General features: G+C 44.3%; 1 long non-coding RNA gene across 4 annotated transcripts; it reads left to right on the forward strand.

Annotated features, from left to right (window-relative positions):
• Positions 1-1,448: 1,448 nt before the first annotated feature.
• On the forward strand, positions 1,449-17,950 carry LOC139074743 (uncharacterized). 4 transcript variants are annotated; one of them, XR_011524459.1, is made up of 3 exons: positions 1,449-1,624; positions 12,722-12,937; positions 14,457-15,733. It is a non-coding gene; the product is annotated as an uncharacterized lncRNA (long non-coding RNA). The 4 variants fall into 4 exon arrangements; XR_011524458.1 differs by lacking the exon at positions 14,457-15,733 and adding an exon at positions 16,452-17,950 and having other exon boundaries at positions 1,464-1,624; XR_011524460.1 differs by lacking the exon at positions 14,457-15,733 and adding an exon at positions 16,452-17,033 and having other exon boundaries at positions 1,466-1,628.
• Positions 17,951-18,996: the final 1,046 nt, after the last annotated feature.

Here is an 18,996-nt window from a genome sequence, read left to right on the forward strand (position 1 = left end):
TCGTGTGGCGTGCCAAACAAACCTAGTTTGGTAACACTGGTATTAGATGACCATATAGATTTATTTCTAGTATTTCCTTAGGTGTAGTAATGGCATCAAGATTGTGCAGGACAATGTCTTTATTCCTACAAGATGCACACTGAAGCATTTAGGGATCAACCGTCCACAATGCCTGCAACTTACACTCGAACGGCTCAGAAAAATAAAATAAGTAAATCAAAATAATAAATAATAGAGAGCAAAAGTGACAAAATGGTAACAGTTGTTGAATCCAGGTAGAAGGTATACTGGTACTCATTGTATCATTTTTCCAACGTTTAGGGATGTCTGAAAGTTTTCATAACAAGGTGATGGAATAAATGATTATGATTCCTCTCTGTCTTTTTTCTGACATAACTCAAAATAGAAACAAAACTAACAGCAAGTGGGGGAGGAACGAATGGGTGAAGCGTGGGGATTTTTAGGGCAGTGAAAGTGTTCTGTGTGATACCGAAATGGTGGGTACATGATTATGTATTAGTCAAAACCCATAGAATTGGACACCACAAAGAGTGAACCCTAATGTTAGCTATGAACTTTAGTTAATAACAATATATCAATACTAAGTCATGAACTGTCACCAAGGTACCACACCAATGCAAATTGTTAATAACAGGGGAAATTTGGGGGGTGAGAAAGTGTATGGAAACTCCCTATACTTTCTGCTCAATTTTTCTGTAAACCTGCTGTTTCTGTAAAACCGCTGAAAAAAATTATCTATTAATTAAAACAACAACAAGGATAGATAAGCTGGAAAAATAATGGTAAAGAAATCAAGAAGAAAAATAAAAGTAAATTAATAATCTGAGAAGTTAACAGTCAGAAATGCACACACTGGGGTACGGGCCACAATTTCAGCTCTGATCTTCATGGGTGCTAGGCAAGGAGGAAAACGTGATTAAAAACATACACTTACTCAACAGAGGTTAAGACGTTTTTTGGGAGGAAGGGAAGAAGTATGAAAGAAGTCTCTCCCATTAGTCCTAAAATAAAGGTAATAAAAGGTTATGTTTGTATCTTCAATAGTCCTGAAATTTATTCAAAATCAAGTTGCATGTGTAAATTATTATAAGTAAAATTGAAAACATAATAATCGAAAAAAACCCTAGACAGCAAAGGGAATGTATGGAAGTCCCAGAAAGTTCTCGTTTCCTCTATTTCCTCAGAATGATGACTTCATTGCTTTTGCCCAACTATCAAATATCAAATTCTTTCCAAATAATTGGGGACGGGGTTCCCCTTTTTTTTGCTACGAGCCTTAAACTCTGTGGGGTGATCCAGCCCCGATACAGCTCTTTTCTTTAGCAAACGTTTATTTGCTCAACAAATATTGACATCTCGATATCTGCCAAGTGCCAGGCATTATGTTCGGTTCTGAGATGACAAAGGTCAAAAAGTAAAATCTCTGCCCTCAAGGAATTGACACAGTGACGGGAAGAGAGGGGACTGACCAGCAGATCTCACCCGTGGGTAATGAGCCCAGAGAGATCAGGGATCAGGAGAGGTCTGCCACAGCAGCAAGGAGGCTTCCCCGGGGAGGCAGTGACAGTGACTGGCTGAGGCTTGAAGAGGAGCTACCTGCCAAGTAGGTGAGAGGAGGGAGGGCGGGCGGGAGGCGAGCCTGGCAGAGGCTCCGGCGGAGCAGCCGAGAGGGCGGGCAGTGCTGTCACGTGCTAGTGGCTAGAAGGTTGGCTGTACCGGAGTTGAAGCTGGATGGGTGGGCAGGCACCAGGTCTGGGGGCTCCAGAAAGGTTCTTCTGTTAAGGTTAGACTCTAACCTGATGGTGACTGGCAGGCTGCTATGCAGGGGAGTCTCCTGGTCACAAATGGGAAAATGGAAATGTCCCCCGGCTGTTTTGGAGGAGGTCAGACTCAAGGCAGCTAGACCAGTTCTGGGCTATTGCTGCAATGAAGGCCTGACCCAGGAGTGGAGCTGGAGGGAGGGGTGGATTCACTGCGACTTCTGGAATAGAACCACCAGGACTTACTGGCAAATCATAGGTGGGGAGAATGGGAGGGAGGAGGTAGGCTGACTCCCACGTTCCAGGCGGGGCCCTCAGGGCGATCCTGGGTGAGGAAACCAGGCAAAGAGCTGCAGGAGGAAGAAAGGAGGTGACACGTTGAGTCCCAGGGACCTGTGGAGGTCCATATGGAGATGTGAGTCGGCCAGTATGTGAGCGGGTCTGGAATTCTGGGGCAGGGAGGCTGGGATAAGACATAGAGTGTGCTGTGGTCTTGAGTGACCGGGTGGGGCACAGCAAAAGGACCGCACTGCTCCCTCCTCAGCAGTCTGTGTACACATCATTAACAGTTACCGTCCAGATGCCCTGTGCGTGCCAGGCCCTGGCCAGGGGATGGAGGTCGTGGGCATAAACAGAGACTATCGAATGAGAACAAGCAAAGGCTATTTTCTCAGAGTTTGCTATAGCAAGGGAGTCGACCCCCATCATTTGCAGTTTGGCAGAGATCCAGGCAGGCAGAGGACTGTAAAGCTTTATAGTGGAGAGAAGGGAAGGATCTGGATGCCCCCTGAGTGGAGGCTGTTGGCATGGGGAAGCTGTAGGCGGGCTAACTAGAGGTGGACGTCCTATGTGATTGGTTAGAGGTGCACGTTTGGCTGTCACTGGTTGGTCCTATGTTAGAAGCGGGACAAAAATTAGGGAAGCTGTCAGTTATTAATTAATCCCTGGCCATTTGGGGCTGATTGCTGCAGGGGTTATTGTTTGGCTTCCTGGGCTGGTTGCTGGAGATAGCGGTCTGACTTGCTCCAAGTCTGATTTGGAGATAGCAGGCTGGCTTCCTGGGCTGGTCTGTAGATAACGGGTTGGTTTCCTGGGCTGGTTGCTGCAGACTGTGGGTCAGAGTTCTGTTTTAATATGTGATCTGGCCATTGTCCATCTGTATCTTCAGGCTCTCAAGGTGTAGCTGTGAACATACCAGATACAGGCCTGGCCTTACATTCAAGGAGACGAGACAGGCATTCAGCAAGTAAATAAATGTATCATCAAGACCCTTTCACCCAGGTCTCAGTCCTTTTACTGTCCTTTCAACTAGTCCTGTTTTTTCAAAGACCCTAAGCACTGGCTGAAAGGGTCTTGATGAGAGAACTCTGATGGGTTTTCAAACAAAAACGTGTACATGAGTGTTCGTCGTAGCAGTGTTCACAATAGCCCCAAAGTGGAAGCAACCCAAAGCCTATCACTGGATGGATGAGTAAACAAAATGTGGTATATCCATACAATGGAATATTATTCAGCCACCAAAAGGAATGAAGTACTGGTACCCGCTACAACACGGATGAATCTTGAAGACACGATGCTAAATGGAAGAAGCTGGGCACAAAAAGCCACCTACTCTATGAGTCCACTTAAACAAAATGTCTGGAATAGGTGAATTCATTAGTGGTTGCCAGGGTTAGTGGTTAGGGCTGCATAATATTGCATGACATTGTGAATGGACTTAATGCCACGCAATTGTACACTGTAAAATGGTTAAAATGGTAAATTTTATGTTGTATGTATTTTAAGCGCATAATCAGTGCACTGAAGATTTAATCGGATTAAAAATATATATAGCCAAGTCTCTTATTTGGTCAACTTTGATCAAACAGACGAAAATTCATTTTTTTGACAACGGGAATATCAGATCCTAGAGAATTACTAAAATTCAAATGGAAAATATAACGTAGTGTCATCAAAAAGACAGCTTTCACTCGGGGGGAATAGTTCACTTTCTACCCAAACTAAGTTACTATTCACGCCAAATGGGTTCTTCTTTCCAAGGCTTTAATACGATCATGAAGCCAATAATTAATCGTGATGAGTAAAAGGTGATTTTTTTTATTTGGCAAATATTGCAGTTTTCACACTTAAAAGATATCTAACGTAGAAAAGTAACTCAATCTGAATTATTGCAAAGTGAGTTTAATGACATAATAATGTAACCTATTTAAGGGAATAGCAATGAATATTTTTTCCTAGAGTTAAAGAACCCTGGTTCGTTTAACATCATTTACTGATAAACACTATCAGTCTCAAAAAGGGTGATCTTCAGTCTTACTCTTCTGTTGGGTACAATTTTTTCTGCTCTAGGCATTAAGCTGTGGGCTGCGCATAGTCACCTAATCCACCCCACCACAGTCCCCCGCAGGGTAAGACTTCTCTGCATTTTATAGAGAGCTGATGTAATTTTCCCAAATTCTCTCAGTTAATAATACATCTGAGGTTCGAACCTAGCTTTCTTTGATTCTAAATCCTATTTTCTTTTTCATTTTTTTTTTTTTGAGGAAGATTGGCCCTGAGCTAACTACTGCCAATTCTCCTCTTTTTGCTGAGGAAGACTGGCTCTGAGCTAACATCCATGCCCGTCTTCCTCTACTTTATACGTGGGACGCCTACCACAGCATGGCGTGCCAAGTGGTGCCATGTCCACACCCAGGACCCAAATCGGCAAACCCCGGCCGCTGAAGCGGAACGTGTGCACTTAACTGCTGTGCAACCAGACCAGCCCCTAAATCCTAGTCTCTTAATCAACAAACTTATTCTGTCAAGAGCCAGACAGTAAATATTTGAGGTCTTGCTGGCCACGTAGTCTTTGTTGCAAGTACTCAACTCACCAAAGCACCACAGACAACACATAAGCAAATAATCATGGCTGTGATCTGTACTGCAATGTGGGCAACGAAATTTGCATTTCATCTGATTTTTCATGTGTCCTGAAAGATTATTCTTTCACTTTTTTTCAGCAATTTCAAAATGTAAAAACCATTCCTAGCTTGCAGGCCACACAAAAACAGGCAGCAAGCCAGACTTGGCCCAAGGGCTATAGTTCACTGACTCCTACTCTTGATCTCTGCAAGGTCCCCAAATCCAATGTCTACAGTGGACAGGCAGACCATAAAATGAGTGAAACAAGCTGGGTAAGTATTAGGGGTTGGTGGGGACTGTGGCAAATGGGAGAGCCCATGGCTCCCTAAGGAAAGCTCCTATTCAGCTCTTAACTACTGTTGCCACGTGAGAATGTGGGCTCAGTATTGCCAATCCTTCTAGGTATTCAAAGGAGAAAAGCTGGAAATTCAGGTTTGTGTTTGCAATCTCTTTGTTTCAATACTAGCAGTGAATTCAAATTTATGAAGGAAAATACTGTGTATCGAAACACATCTTGGATCAGATATGGCCCACAGGTCTCCTTGTTTCAACCTCTTCACTATAGTTGCATCAATTCTCAACCCTGGCTACTCTTGGGAATCACTTTGAACTCTTAAAAAAAAGAGACATGTCTGGGGGCCGGCCCAGTGGCATACCAGTTAAGTTTGCATGCTTGGCTTCGGTGGCCCAGGGTTCGCAGGTTCAGATCCCAGGCACAGACTGACACACCGCTCATCAGGCTATGCTGTGGTGGTGTCCCACATGCAAAATAGAGGACGATTGGCACAGATGTTAGCTCAGCAACAACCTTCCTCAAGCAAAAAGAAGAAGATTGGCAACAGATGTTAGCTCAGGGCCAATCTTCCTCACCAAAAAAAAAAAAAAAAAACCCACAAAAAACAAAAACAAAAAAAACCAGAGACGTCTGGGCCTCACCCGCCAAAATAAGATTTAAATGGTCTACAGTGGAGCATCTGTATATTTTTTAAGCCCCCCAGTTGATTGTCAAGTGTAGGCACTACTGCCTCCTTTGCCCAGTTACGCACACGCATCCCTGGAGTGTTGGACATACATGCTGGAGGGTAGATCTCCAGCTGCTTTCAGTCTAAAAGTCAACTCATTGAACCTGTTCCTGCGCCTACGCCAAAGGTGTTGTATACAAACCTGCCAACCTTTATACAAATAAAGGACTAGAGTCTTTTCTCCTGCTCCTTAGTCCTTCTACTTGTTGGATGCTAACAACACTTCTTGCCATGACTGAGGAGCAAAATCATAATGGCGCTCCCTAGTGAGGTAGGAATGTACCAGGAACCCGCTCTTGGGAAGACGGGTGGCAATTCCGTCTGCACCGTGCCCCACTCTGTCTAGAATCCTGGGGACCTGGAACCCTGGCTGCAGTCACAGGAGCCCCAGCCACAGATGCAGGCTCAGGGGCCTTCGACAGCTTCCCTGGGCTTCACCTTGGCCTACTTGATCTGGCCCAGTGAATCAGTCGGGGCTCAAAGCAGCAACATTCTGGGTTATGGGATAAGAGATTTATTCTAGGAATTAGACCTTATGGAGCAGGAGGAGGAGCCGGGGAAAGGATGGTCCAGGAGGGAAGCTGGAGGATCAAAGAGGCACTGGCCAGGCCATGTGAGCCACCAAGCACATTTGGCCACCAAAATAGGACAATCAAGGGAAGGCTCTATGGCAAGTTGTCCTTCTACACGGCCGGTGGTGGGACAGGGGCTGCCGCTGGTCCACGGGGTCAGCAGTCAGAAGAGCTGGATGCAGAGCAGAGAGCAAGGACAAGTGGAACCCAGGGATGTCTCTGTGTCTTTTCGTCCCTCAGTGTGTCTGACCACCAGGAGCCTCTGTGACGGCTGCTGCTGGTGCACTCACGCTCGCCTCTTTCAGCCAATCTACCAGGGGAGAGGCTTCCAGAAAACACATTTCTACCTTCACCGAGTTGACACAGTACAAACCACACATCCCTGCCCACCTCTCTCGCCTCTTCCGGCCGTCACCCTCTGTGACGGTTAATTTTATGTGTCCACTTGAGTGGGCCACAGGATGCCCAGATACCTAGATAAATAGGATTCAGAGTGTGTCTGTAGGAGTGTTTCTGGAAGAGATTAGCATTTGAATCAGTAAACTGAGTAAAGTAGACTGCCCTCTGTAATATGGGTGGGCCTCATCTAATCAGTGGAGGGCTTGAATGGAAAAAAGATGAAGGAAGGGAGGATTCTTGATCTCTGCCTGACAGCTTGAGCTGGGATATCGGTCTTCTCCTGAGACTCAGACCATTGGCTCTCCTGGTTCTCAGGCCTTCAGGCTTGAACTGCAACTACACCCTCTATTTTCCTGGGTTTCCAGCAGAGGGTGGGACTTCTCAGCCTCCATAAGCGCATGAGCCAGTTCCTTATAATAAATCTCTTTTGATAAATAGATAGATAGATATAGATAGGTAGATATAGATACATCTTCTATCGGTTCTCTTTGTCTGGAGAACTCCTCCGCCCCTCTCCTCCACCACTCTTCTCTCAGTTCCCTGAAGTTGCCACGTTCCTTCCCACCCCAAGGACCTTTCACTTCCAGCTGAAATGTTCTTCCCTTCACCAACTCCTCTCTAGTTCCTTTTCCTCATCCTCTAGGGCCCAGCTAAAGTCACTGTCCCTGGACTTCCAATCTGAATGATCTCCCTGTTTCTGTTCTCTCATCTGTACCACTTGGGGTTGGATATCTACAACAAAGAGACGAGTCTCAATGAACGGCATGGGGTTGTAGATTTACTCGTAGGATCTCTTTCTGGTGCCAGCTCTGAAGCTCTTTGAGGGCTGGGATTGTGTCTATTTTGCTCCCCCTTGTAAACCCTGTAGTAGGTCCCAGAACATACCTATGAAATAAACGAACATAGTTATTTTCAAGGTCAATGTCTGATATAGCGTTTTGGAGAAAAAAAATTGGTCGCTTGCCTAGTACATGGCTTCATCTTGCTATGTAATTTATGGTCTACATATAACAAGACAGAACAAAGAAACAATACTTAAAGTCTCTGCCAGCAGGCAAAAACTAGCCTTACCACCTACCAACCCTGCCTGGTCCCCATAGGCCTGGAAAAACCATTAGAAGCAATTGCTAAAACTTTGTAGCGTAACTAAATAATCCATTCTCAGCAAGAGTTTTGACGGCCAGCGTGCAAGGTCCAGAAGGTTTCTATGGCTTCATGGCCTACATACATTCACAGCTGGACATGCTTCTTTAACATCTGCATCATTTTCTCTGTGAGAATGCTTTATCTGAATAGACTCTGTTGCTTCAAAAAATCTTTTTTCCAGGGACAGCCCCAGTGGCCTAGTGGTTAAGTTTGGCATGCTCTGCTTCGGCAGCCCAGGTTCGGATCCCAGGCATGGACCTACACTAGTCATCTGTTACCGGCCATGCTGTGGTGTGGCGGCCCACATTAAACAAAGGAAAAAGGAGGAAGATTGGCAACAGACGTTAGCGCAGGGCAAATCTTCCTCAGCAAAAAATATATATATATATATTTTTCAAAAAAAATTCCAGTCAGTCATAATCCCAGTAATAACAGAGGTTTCTACTGCAATACATGAACTAACAGACACAAAGAGGTTGGTGGAATCCCCAAGACATTGTAGATGCTTAATAAATGTTGGTTTCCTCCCCACATCTCCAAGGCTAGTTTCTTCTAAGGATGAAAAGTGTTACTTAACTCAGATGACTGATTATGAAAATGTTCCTGAAAGAACATAAATAGGTAAATCAAGGAGTTTGCTTTGGGGACGATAAAAATAAATATTTATTTATTTTTTATTTTATTTTATTTTTTTTGAGGAAGATAAGCCCTGAGCTAACATCTGCTGGGAATCCTCCTCTTTTTGCTGAGGAAGACTGGCTCTGAGCTAACACCCGTGCCCATCTTCCTCTACTTTATATGTGGGACGCCTGCCACAGCATGGCTTGATAAGTGGTGCACAGGTGGTGTGTAGGTCTGCACCCAGGATGTGAACCTGCGAACCCCGGTCCACCAAATCAGAAGGTGTGAACTTAACTGTCATGCCGCTGGGCCGGTCCAAAATAAATAAATATTTAAAAAGAGCTGCTGGGCCTTACCTCTGCTCCATCTTGAAGCTTAGTTGTAGATCCATAACATGCTTCTTTCTTTTTTTTTTTAATGTAAAAAATGAGTTAAAAGCTGGAGAGGGGCTGGCCTGGTGGCACAGCGGTCAAGTGCGCATGTTCCTCTTTGGTGGCCCGGGGTTTGCCGGTTCGGATCCCAGGTGCGGACGTGGGACGGCTTGGCACGCCATGCTGTGGTAGGCATCCCACATATAAAGTAGAGGAAGTGGGCACAGATGTTAGCTCAGGGCCAGTCTTCCTCAGAAAAAAAAGAGGAGGATTGGCAGCAGTTAGCTCAGGGCTAATCTTCCTCAAAAAAAAAAAAAAATGCTGGAGGAAACATTACGCTGATTCGGAAAAATAACTCTTCGGAATCAGGGGCTCAGTGTTTTCAGGGGCGATTCTGCTTCTTCCAACTGGTTCCCATAAAAGAATTCTTCTTCTTCAACCGCATCACAATGTCCTTATGGTTTTAGCACAGTCCTTCCACCCGACATGTAAGAACCTGGGTAGCGAAGCCATCTCTGTGGACTGGAATCATGGGCTTTTACTGAAGCCAGAGTGGGTCTTCTACCACCATCAGACTTGGCGGGAGATCTCCAGCTTGTCCAGGTGGGGACATTCACCCTCCCCATCAGCACCACCTCTCTGGTGACAAGGCCACCACCCTCTGCTCCAGAGGGGCTACAAGTGGGCTGAACTATGGCACAAGGGGTTGTCCACATGGCGTGGACAAATTGGAGAATTGCTAAGTCTTGTGGCATAAAGTGGGTGCCACAGACTGGCTATAATTGGTGGACAGTCCTTTCCAGGTGACAAGAGGACAGCCAACATAGCTTCTGGGCACTGGCAATATATGCTTACTTAAGTGCTTGCTGAAGTCAAGATCAATGCCTCCTCTGGGTGACACAGCTGTGTGTCCCCTCTCCTCATCCCCAGCTGACAGGCAGTGGCTCTCAAAGTGTGGTCCCCAGACCAGCAGCATCTTGTTAGAAATGCAAATTCTCAGACCCCACACAGACTAACTGAAACCCCGCAGGGTGGGACCCAGCAATCTCTGTGTTTTAACAAACCCTCCAGGGGACTCCGAGGTACACGGAAGTTTGAGAACTGCTCTAGCGGAGGGCAGCGCTTCTCAAACTGTGCTTCGTACTAGAATCTGCTGGGAAGCTGTGAAAAATCCTAATGCCCAGGCTTCCATCACACTGATGAAGTCAGAATCTGGTGGGGAGACGCAGGCATCAGTAGTTTTTAAAGATCCCCCAGGTGATTCAAACGGGGAGGCGAATTTGAGGACTGGTGGCTGCTCTCCTGCCTCGCAACTCAAGAGTGTGGTCCCCGGACCAGCAGCATCAGCATCACCACGGGGCTTGTTAGAACGGCAGAATCTCAGGCCCCACCCCAGACCTGCTGATTCAGAATCTGCCTTTAACAACATCTCCAGATGGCTCGCAAGCACATTACAGGGTGACAAGCACTGGCGTAGGTGCAATCTGAAGTGTGTCTCTCAAACTTCCTGACTTGTGGATCAATGATTTACTGAACCAGTCCAGAGGTTGCTGCTTTTGTTTTTCTGGTTCTCTGGTAACACTCCTTCTCCCCTCAGCAATGGATGCTCTGGCTGGGGGAGAGGAGAATGACCACAGCGAGGGGAATTAAATTCTGTGAGTGCCTTAAGGGAGCCCCGCAGAGTGAGTAAGGGAGGAAGAAACACTCTAATTAACATTTGGGCATATTCTGGACATATTCCACTCACTATATTATTAGTTGACACATTGTCTCATAGCTCCTCCCATTGGAGGACTCCCCACGAGGCAGCTGTTTCTGACTCTCTCCACCCCACCCTTCAATTTCTTATTTCATTCATTTCTCAACATCTCACCAGATCACTGCTGAGTGACTTAGAAAGTGAAACCAAGGCTCACTCAGAACTGGAATAAATATTAACCTGGACTTACTATCTCCTTGAAGAAGTGGAACAAACTCCAGAATAGGCTGGCTTTGTGACCAAAGGGAACAGAAACTTTCTGCCTTGCAATTTTTTTAACTGCCGAGATCTTTTTTTATGAACCCAATCGACATAGTCTTTTTCGCCACCTTGAAAGTGGGATGTGGCTATACGTTCATCTCTGTATACGTGTGTTTGTGTGTAGTTACAGCAAATACGGACTTTCAGTGAAGCCGGTACCTGAGGGTTAGTGTAAATATTCAATAAGAACAGGATTTCCCTTCCACCTTGTTCCCAACACATAGATGCAAAGAAGTTAATCTTGTCAATTTGCTGTTTTCTTATTTAACCTGAAGGGTGACTCTGGGGTCACAAGGATTTATGAACTTGTTTACAGAAGATGAAGAATGCCTTCAAGGAAGTTATGATCGCCAGATAACCCTCCCCCAACTGCCGTAGACCCCAGAAGTCAGATTGCCCAGGGACTTATTGGGAGTGAAAGAAACACCGATTACCCTTTTGTTTCTGCAAGATTCTTCCTGCCAAGCCCCTTAGCTCTATAACGCCCCCAGCTCTCTTCTCTCGTCAAGGGGGATTGGAGAGAACCCATCCTCCCACTTTCTCACTTTGGCCAATTTGAATAAACCTTTCTCCATCTCCCAGCAGATGTCTCAGTGATTGGCTTACTGAGCATCTTGCACACGAACTTGAGATGGACAGGTTCAGTATCACCTGTGCATCCTGGGCAGTGGGGTATGGAAAGAGGCTACAGCTGGGAGTGAGGAGGTCTGGACACCTCAATAGCAAGTCGCCTGCTCTGCTGGGCCTCAGTTTTCTCAATTCTGTAATAAGGAAGTTCGACAGCTGCGGATGCAAATTCAAATACCTTCAGGAGCCCAGGTGGAAATCTAAATGGGGCTAAGGGGTGCCCCTCCTCAGCCCCTCTGTCCCTGTTAACCTGTGGGAATGTGGTCCAGTGTTGCCAGATTTCAAGGGAAGCAAAAAAAAAAATCTGGATTTTTGTTTGCAATTTTCTGACATTTGAATGTTGGGAACTAATATAACTTCTTTTTTTTGGCAGAATTTGGAAACTGCACAAAACACTCCTGAAGCCATAGTTCACCTGGGACCAGCCAGATAATGACCTCTAGACTAAGTGATTTCCCAGGATTCTTTTAGAATTCTGTTTCTGCCCCTTTAATGAATCCGTTGTTTTATATGTAGTTGTAGGTGTGTCTCTAGTTTATTCTTTCAATAAATATTTGAGTACCCACTATAAGCTGGAAACTGTAGTTGATTAAAAAAAAAAAAGAACGAGATGGGGTTTCTACTTTTAGGTGAGCCGATGGGAGAGCTAAGGGAAATGCCCCAATAAATAATAAGGCTTCCTGAATAACTAGACTTCCTGGAAAATCTAAGGAAAGGCAGATCTGGTGCATTAGCAAGACACACAGTCCTTTCAGAGGCTTGGTATTGTCATCTGTACAATGGGAAGAGTAACACCTCCCCGTCAAGCCTGTGCGAAGATTAGAATTCTGTGTATAAAATGCCTGGTACATAGTAGATGCTCAATAAACAACACTATCTAGTGCTACTACTTTTATTATTACATTATAAACTTGAAGTTAGGGTTTGGGTCTGATTAAAATCATGCGATGGCAATCCTTAACTTGTAAGCAGCCGGTTGTGTTCCCAAAGTGTATGCCTCAGAACTTGTTTTCCAGTGGAGATGGCATCCGTTTCTTACTTCCCCAAGGCAAGTCCAGAAACGCCTATGTAAACTACAGGGTGGCCTAAATATTGCACAATTGTGATTTTTTACAAAAATCAGAAAACAGCACCGATGCAATGCAAATACAACAGAAGAAGCTCTTTTGCAATCTTTTTTTTACAAATGATCGAAAGGCTTTTCGCTGCTGTGTGTGGCGCTTGAGATTCTAAGGCAGTTTTGTTTTTTTTCTTTTAGGAAGATTAGCCCTGAGCTAACATCTGCCAATCCTTCTCTTTTTGCTGAGGAAGACTGGCCCTGAGCTGACATCCATGCCCATCTTCCTCTACTTCATACGTGGGACACCTGCCACAGCATGGCTTGCCAAGTAGTGCCACGTTCACACCCGCGATCTGAACCAGTGAACAATGGGCTGTTGCAGCAGAATGTGCAAATCAACCACTGTGCCACCAGGTGGGCCCCATAAGGCAGCTTTAATTAGAAGCCCGGGAGCAAGAGTTGCATACTTGATGGTTCCGAAGGGGTATCTAGGGATGTTTTAAGGGCCTTTAACACAGATGGTTCTAGGTTTTTTAATTTGTCTAATTTTACTTAAAAACTTATAACTTTCTTGTCCTTGAGCCAATTATCTCTAACATTGTTCTCACACTTACCCTTAGAGTACCATCGTTAGGCTGATGACTCTAAAATTTGCATCTTTAGGGCACACTGTTATATATTCAGCTCCCGGGTTGGCATTCGTACTTGGAGATCGCATACACATCTTAGATTCAACAAGGTCAAAACAGAACTCTTGACCCAAATCTGCTCCCTCCCAAGGCTGTCCTACATCATTAAATGGCGTTGCCATATGCTGGGTGCTCAGGTCAAACCCTGGGAAATATTCTTAGTTTTTCTTATTCCCTCAAGTAGACCCGTGTACTTTGGCTCCAATAGCCCATGGCACTTTATGCAAAATATGGTCACTTCTCACCATGTGCCATCTACAGGTCAATTCAAGCCATCATCAAGTCGACTCCGACAGCCTGCCGCCCCATCTCTCTGCCTCTCCCACTGCTGTCCTTACACGGCAGCCAGGGTCTTGAAAGCATGAATGACATCTCTTCCTTGCTCAAAACCCTCCAAAGGCTTTCCATTGCAAGTGGAATAAAACTCAGACCTGTTACTACACCCCACGAGGCTCTATGTGATCTTGCCTCTCTCCATTTTCCCCTCGAGCCAGCCTGCCTTCTATATGTCAACACGCTAGGCTTATAGCAACTCAGGGCCTTGCTTATCTTGATCCCGTGCCAGGAACCTCTTCCAATGACATCTCCCTTCTCATCATTGTCTCTTCCTTAGACAGGACTTTCCTATCCAAGTCTGGCAGAGACTTCTAGTTGTCCTCCAATATCTACTCTTCCCTTTTCCCAAAGAAATGGAACCTCCTATTTTTAGCTGAGTCCGTAATCGGCCAGTCTCCCTTAAACTGGTTATTGCTACTGGCCAATGCAATATAAGAAGAAACATAACATGGCAGTTTCCAGAAACCATTCTTAAAAGATTATTGGCACATACCTTTGCCTTTTATTCATTCTGCTGGCTGGCATGTGACATGATGGCTGGATCTGGAGCAGCCATCTTAGACCATGAGGTAAACTTAGAAATGGAGGCTGTGCACAGCAGAGCAACAGAATAGAAGGAGCCTGAATCACTGAGGATTTCATGGAGTGCAATGACCACAACAGACCTGGGTTACTCGCTTCTGGCCTTCTACTTGAGAGAGAAATAAACTTTTATCTTGTTTAAACCACTGTTATCTTGGATCCTGTTATCAACTTAATTCTAATTGATAGACTAACCTGGCTAAGGCAGCCTTCTTTTATATTTATCTGTATTTTTTTCTTCAAAGTACTTAGCACCTGAAATTACCCTACATATTTACTTATACTTTTATTTCTTTTTTTATTGTCTGTCTTCTCCCTTCTGAAAGGTAAACTCCTTGAGGCCAGGGATCATCTGACATTCACTGCTATATCCCTTCCCCCTGGAATACTGCCATAATAGGCGCTTCATAAATATTTGTGGGATGAATGGGTGAGTGAACACCTACTACGTGCCAGGGAGGGGAGATACAAAGATGATTAGCATGCTGTTTCCTGAGTCCCTTGCTTGAGAAGCTCACGGTTTCGTGGGGACTGACTTTCTAGTTTGAAGCGGCCATCATCCTCATTGGATTCATCTAGAACAGTGGTTCTCAGCCACGGGCAGTTTTGCCCCCCAAGGGACATTTGTCAATCTCTGGAAACATGTTTGATTGTTACAAGTTGGAAGATGCTCCCAGCATCCAGAGACTGGAGCTCAGGGATGCTGCTAAACATGCTACCATGCAGGGGACAGCCCCCACAACAGAGAATTACTTGGCCCCAAAGGCCAATAGTGCTGAGGTTGAGAAACCATGACCCAGCAAAGGTCAATGCCAATTAGATCTGCCGGGGGCGGGGGGGAACTGTTCGGGCTGCACGTGCCATGGGGCCTCTGTTGTTGTTAGTGAGTGTGCCGGATTAAACCCCAAGTAGAGGTCAGCTGAGTTGTCAAATTCTGCAAAGCTCTCTCATGGAGAGGCCAACCCCAACCATGATCCTTTACTTGTCTCGTGGTCCATGTTCTGAGGACAATGTGAACTTGGAACAGGTAAAATTCTGTCCAGGACTCTAGAAACCAAGCCAGAGAAGCTCTCCAAACAGTATCATCATTGATATGAAGAACTCCAACGTGAATCTTCACTTCACCTGTTTTCCTTGGGAAGGCTGAGAGACCTCACGCCGCACTGCTCTCTGCTGTCATAAATCTCTTCTCTATTTCTGTTTGGGTGAAAGGAGCGTATCTACTTTCACGGTCCTCCTGCAAAATGTAATTTTCTCTTGCAGATAAACAAATGATAGATGAGGGTAGTCTACCGGACCGGAGATTATGGAGGTGATGGTCCTGGGCCACTTCCTATTTTAACTATTAGGGTTTTTTTTGTTTGGTTTGGGTTTTTTTTTAGCTTTCCAGTTTGTTAGACACTGATGCGCTTGGTGACCTTGGCAGGACACTTCATCTCCCTGAGCCTCAGTTTCCTCATCAGCAGACTCAGGGAGCTGGATCAGGCCATGGCTTAATGGTCTTCTACTCTAAATAACCACAATGATTCACTTATCACCTGCTACCAGCAGAAAATTGATGGTGACACATGCCTGGGTTTGAAGAAATAAATTTGAAAATAAAGGAAAGACTATGGTGATTTGTAGCATCAATGTTCCCCGCCACACCCCTCCCGATTTTCAAAAATAAAACATCAGCATTAATCTTTGGAACAGCAGTTCCTAAGATATGTTTCTTAGAACATAGCTCCTTAAGATATTAAAATGGGACTCTATGTCAAAAAAGTTGGACAGCAGGGGCTGGCCCCCTGGCCGAGTGGTTAGGTTCGCGCGCTCTGCTGCAAGCAGCCCAGTGTTTCGTTGGTTCGAATCCTGGGCGTGGACATGGCACTGCTCATCAAACCACGCTGAGGCAGCGTCCCACATGCCACAACTAGAAGGACCCACAACGAAGAATATACAACTATGTACTGGGGGGCTTTGGGGAGAAAAAGGAAAAAATAAAATCTTTTAAAAAAAAAAAACAAAGTTGGACAGCATACTAGATCCCCGTCTTGGAGAGTAACAATAAATCATTTTTAACTTTTTTTTTTTTTGCTGAGGAAGATTTGCCTTGAGCTAACATGTGTGCCAATCTTCTTCTATTTTGTATGTGGGTCACCCATGAGTGGTGTAGGTTTGTGCCTGGAAACCAGGCCCTGGGCTGCTGAAGCCAAGCACGCTAGACTTAACCACAGGCCACAGGGCCGGGCCCCACATTTTAACTTTTTATAAACCCAATGTTTCTCACTTATTTGATTAAAGAATCCATTTTCCATTGGATATTTGTTAATATCTTACAGAAGGAGTGTTCCTTGAAACTCATCTTAGGAGACCCTGCTTTGGTAGACAAGGACATTACCCTCAGCTCTACGTACTTCAAAAGGGAATATGTTATCTGCTGAAAAGAATTCCAAAGAAGACAGACGACGTGCTTTTCAACATCCCTAGCCTTCAACAGATACACAGGAATTACCCATATATCTGATATCAGGCAACAATAACAACTTGGACACACGATTAATAAAATCCATTTATTGGCCTCTTTTTGATGTTAGACAGCCTATGGGGCAAAGAGAGAGAAATTTAAACTTGTGTCTCTTTGCTCAACTTATCGTGTCAATTCCAGTCACTAAGCGAGTCTCTTACAGGGATGTCAAACAGGTTTTTTCTCTCATGACAACTGCGATCAATGGTTAGTGGCTGCCTGGAGCTCTGTGTTGAAGATGATTATAAGACCTTCAACGGGTTTGGAGGGGAAATATGCTGTGATTGATTCTTAATGTCTGTTGTGAGTGCAGTGCTGGGATTGATTGTTGAGGTCTGTTGTGGGTGCAGAATAGCAGAAGGCATAAAATGCTTGTTGTGTGTTTCCTCAGCAAAAACCAGTCTTCTTACAAACTAACCATGTTGTTTTGGTTGGCAAATTAAGACTTAATACACTTAAGTGCCAAAATGAGTGGTTAAGACGAGTCTATAGAGTCAGAAAAAAGGGCTTCCTTCAGGTCTTAAGGTCAAGATAAATTGCATGCAAGAACTGAGTTGGAGCTTGGAGGGTGGGAAGGTGGGGTCTTTTGAGGAGACCCCAGAAGAAATTCTCAGGAGAGACTGCTAATGAGCTGCCAATGCCCCAGGGATCGCTTGTATCTCTAGCGCTGCCCAGATACAGTGTCAGCATCCCTTAGACACTGCTCAGTAAAGGATACATTCTTACCCTTTATCTAGCACATCCCTGTCCAATAAAAATATAATTTGGGCCCCATATATAAGTATTGTACATATAATGTATATTATATATATAATTATTTGAGCCACATACTTTCTAGCAGCCTCATTTAAAAAAGTAAAGAGAAACAAGTGAAATCAATTTTAACAATATATTTTATTTAACCCAATATAGGTAAAATGTTATCACTTCATATAATCAATATAAAAATTATTAATGAGATATTTTACAAGCTAATTTTGGTAATAAGTCTTTGAAAGCTCGTGTGTACTTTTCTTACAGCATCTCTCAACGAGACTCAGCTACATTTCAAGTGCCCGATAACCACAAGTGGCTAGTGACTGCCATATTGGATAATGTCAGTCTAAACTACCACTCTCATTCATATATTCTCTCTTCCAAAAAGTTTTAATATGGTTAATTAGGTTTCACCAGTTTTCCCAAACTCTATTCTGATGGACACAACTGGTGCTAGCAATAATTTTTAACCCAAAAGTTATTTCTTTAAATCACATATAAGAAAAATTCATTAATTCATTACTTTAAAAAATAAATTAATTAAATTGAAAAATGAAAGTTAGAGATTGTTATTTTTGTTTCCTGTTAGCATTAGGAAGACAGAGTCATTGAGGAGAGAAAAGTAATAATTCCTACGACTTGTTCTTTCTCTGTCGTTTTACCATTTTTTAAATTGTGATAAAATATACATGGCATAGCATTAATCATTTATATGTACAGTTCTATGGTAATAAGCACATTCACATTGTTGTGCTCCCACCACTACTTCCATCTCCAGAACCTTTTCATCCTCCCACGCTGAAACTTTGCATCCATTAAATAATAACTCCCCAGCTCTCCCCACCCACCGGCCCTTGGCAACTACCATTCTGCTTTCCGTCTCTAGGAATTTGACTACTCTAGGCTCCTCATATGAGTGAAATCACACAGTATTCATCTTTTGTGACTGGCTTATTTCACTTAGCATAATGACATCAAGGTTTACCTATATCGTAGAATGTGTCAGAATTTCCTTCCTTTTTAAGGCTGAATAATATTTCATTGCATTTGTAATACCACATTGTGTTTATCCACTCATCTGTTGATGGACACTTGAGTTGCTTCCATCTTTTAGCTCTTATGAATAATGCTGCTATGAATATGGGTGTACATATATCTCTTTGAGACCGTGCTTTCAATTCTTTTGGGTATATACCCAGAAGTGGGACTGCTGAATCATATTTTAAATTTTAAATTTTTAAATTTTTTCAGGAGCTTCCATACTGTTTTCCATTATGGGCCCCAGCAACGTACAAGAGTTCTAATTTCTCAGGGGCCAGCCTGGTGGCACATTGGTTAAGTTTGCAAGTTCTGGTTCAGTGGCCAGGGGTTCGCTGGTTTGGATCCTGGGTGCGGACATGGCACCGCTTGGCAAGCCATGCTGTGGTAGGCGTCCCACATACAAAGTAGAGGAAGATGGGCACAGAGGTTAGCTCAGGGCCAGGCTTCCTCAGCAAAAAGAGGAGGATTGGCCACAGATGTTAGCTCAGGGCTAATCTCCCTCAAAAAAAAAAAAAAAAAAAAAAAAGAGTTCTAACTTCTCCACATCCTCACCAACACTTGTT

The sequence above is a fragment of the Equus przewalskii genome, chromosome 12, assembly GCF_037783145.1.
Source record: "Equus przewalskii isolate Varuska chromosome 12, EquPr2, whole genome shotgun sequence".
NCBI lineage: Eukaryota > Metazoa > Chordata > Mammalia > Perissodactyla > Equidae > Equus > Equus przewalskii.